The sequence below is a fragment of the Myotis davidii genome, unplaced genomic scaffold, assembly GCF_000327345.1.
Source record: "Myotis davidii unplaced genomic scaffold, ASM32734v1 scaffold506, whole genome shotgun sequence".
Lineage (NCBI taxonomy): Eukaryota > Metazoa > Chordata > Mammalia > Chiroptera > Vespertilionidae > Myotis > Myotis davidii.
The window spans coordinates 871,920-874,875 of NW_006297140.1; the positions used below are offsets into that span (position 1 = coordinate 871,920).

The 2,956-nt window shown below is 41.6% G+C and overlaps 1 pseudogene; it reads right to left on the bottom strand.

The window, feature by feature from the left end:
• Positions 1-362: 362 nt before the first annotated feature.
• Positions 363-2,182, bottom strand: LOC102758970 (annotated as a pseudogene).
• Between the last annotated feature and the right edge of the window lie 774 nt (positions 2,183-2,956).

Consider the following 2,956-nt stretch of genomic DNA (forward strand, 5'->3'; position numbering starts at 1 on the left):
CCATGCTACAGAATTTAGAACTGAATCGAAAACAGTTGGCTTGTCACAGCCTATAGCAATTATGAAATTGATGCAAAGTTAATATTATCATAATTTCCAGGTTTCTACTTCTGTCAGTGCCAACACCATTATTTTGGTCTCCTGAACTAAAATCTTTGACATTATTTTTAATTCTGTCCTCTTTTTGCCCATTATGAGTAAGTTAGTAGTAAGTTCATTTGCAACCTCATATAAAACTGCCTTAATCATCTTAATAGTAATTAATCTCCCCATCACCTATATTCTCTTTTTTTCCCCAGTAAAGTTATTTATTTAGTTATAATACCAATCTCCAGAGCTTGAAATAAAAATCTCCATAGTCTTCATTTGGACCATATGTCATGTTCTTTTAGAATGTCTTTCTTTTTCTTTTTTTAATTAAAATAACTTTTAAACCACTCCATGTATTCTACTTTCTAACCCTCAGATACAGGTTTTTGGAAAGGCCACAGGTCACTTACTCCATCAAGTGGCAAATTGGCCCTTGTTTTGGAAAACCCTCCAGGTATTTATCCAGGAATATATGAAATTCTAAACCAGCCATGGGCAAACTATGGCCCGCGGGCCGGATCCGGCCCATTTGAAATGAATAAAACTAAAAAAAAAAAAGACCGTACCCTTTTATGTAATGATGTTTACTTTGAATTTATATTATTTCACACAAACACTCCATCCATGCTTTTGTTCCGGCCCTCTGGTCCAGTTTAAGAACCCATTGTGGCCCTCAAGTCAAAAAGTTTGCCCGCCTCTGTTCTAAACCATCATCATCAAACCTGCTTCATAGTTAATTGGGAACTCCCACAGTCTCCCCTCTTTTGTCCACTGGATCATCTCTTCAAAACATTCTGAGCCCTGACCTCAGTGGATAGAGCGTTGGCCTGTGGACCAAAGGGTCCCAGGTTCGGTTCCAGTCAAGGGCATATACGTTGGTTGCGGGCATATCCCCAGTAGGGGGTGTGCAGGAGGCAGCTGATCAATGTTTCTCTCTCATCAATATTTCTAACTCTCTATCCCTCTCCCTTCCTCACCGTAAAAAATCAATAAAATACTTTTTAAAAAAATTCTGAAAGGACTCTTCATTTGTTACAGCTAACTGCTTAGCAAATTCCACAGCCCAGAGTGAAGGTGCTATTTCAGGGGCCTCTTCGATAGCTGCATTAAGATAAAAAGTACTAAGTCTCTTTGCCCTGAATATATTTTCCCTAAAACCTTTTCTAAGATCGGTAGTCTTATTCCGACCAACATAATTGTCAGACCCTTCATCACACTGAATCTGATGAACTGGTTTTGTTCTAACTCTAGCTGGGGCACATCTGGAAACTTTCATATGTGATATCATGGCACTGAGTCCAATGTTAGGCCTTTCTTCCTGTTTCTGTGCCATTGAGTCTTCCTCGTGCTGCTGGGGCTGCCTGAGCAGCTGGTTGTCTGCTTGACAAAAGGGAGAGAATCCACAACAGCAGATGCAGCGGCCACCAACTCAGGACTCGGTGGCCCTCTTCTCTTCTTTGGTGCATGTCCCGTAGCTTTTTGAAGCCTGCCAACTGTAGCCTGGGAACTTCTAACCCAGTGGTTCTCAACCTCTGGTCCTTTAAATACAGTTCCTCATGTTGTGACCCAACCAGAAAATTATTTTCGTTGCTACTTCATCACTGTAATGTTGCTACTGTTATGAATCGTAATGTAACTATCTGATATGCAGGATGGTCTTAGGCGATCCCTGTGAAAGGGTCATTCGACCGCCAAAGGTGTCGCCACCCACAGGTTGAGAACCGCTGTTCTCAGCGATCTTCTGTTGGGCCTCTTTGTGGTTTGTACATTTACTGTGCTTAATTCAACTGCATGCCCTTGATGCTATTTAACAAGTCTTTATTATTATTATTATTTTTGTATTCTCCTTTACACTGCCTTGGTTCTCTGTCTCCTTGGAAATCTTATGGGTTGGAATGGACTGTCCATCTTTCTTGCTAAGGATCACATTGTTAGTGCCAAAATATTCTTGGATATTATTTTTTGTCCTGACCTGTCTGAGTGGAACACCAAGTAGCACAATCACAGCCATGGAAACCTCTGGGCCTCCAGAGTACAAAGGTAGGCAGGTAAGGGGCACAAGAGGTAGGATCACCAGCACTCTTAGAAGCATTGCCCAGAAACAAACTGAACTGCCAACAGGAATAGCATGTCATCTCCATCACCTATATTCTCTCTCTCTCTTTTAAAAATCTTTATTGTTGAAAGTATTACATATGTCCCCGTTTTACCCCCATTAACTCCCTCCACCCCGTCCTTCCCCCCCAGGCCTTCACCACCTAATTGTCCTTGTCCATGGGTTAGGCATATATACATACAAGGCCTTTGCTTGATTATCTCCCGCCTACCCAACCTCCCCCACCTTCCCTCTGACATTCCACACTGTTCCATGCTTCCATGTCTTTGGATCCTCTCTGTTCATCAGTTTATTTTGTTCATTAGATTCCACCTATGAATGAGATCACATGATACTTGTCTTTCTCTGACTGACTTATTTCACCTAGCATGGTACTCTAGATCCCTCTGAGCTGTCTCAAAGGGTAAGAGATTCTTCTTCTTTACTGCTGCATAGTATCCCATGGTGTAAATGTACCACAGCTTTTTTATCCACTCATCTACTGATGGGCACTTGAGATTTTTCAGGTCTTAGCTATTGTAAATTGTGCTATTATAAACCTAGGGGCGCGTATATTCTTTCTGATCGGTGTTTTGTGTTTCTTAGGATATATTCCTAGAAGTGGGATCACTGAGTCAAATGGCAGCTCCATATTTAATTTTTTGAGGAAACTTCATACTATTTTCCATAGTGGCTGCACCGTCTGCATTCCCACCAGCAGTGTTCTAGGGTTCCCTTTTCTCCACATCCTTGCCAGCACTGTCATTTGTT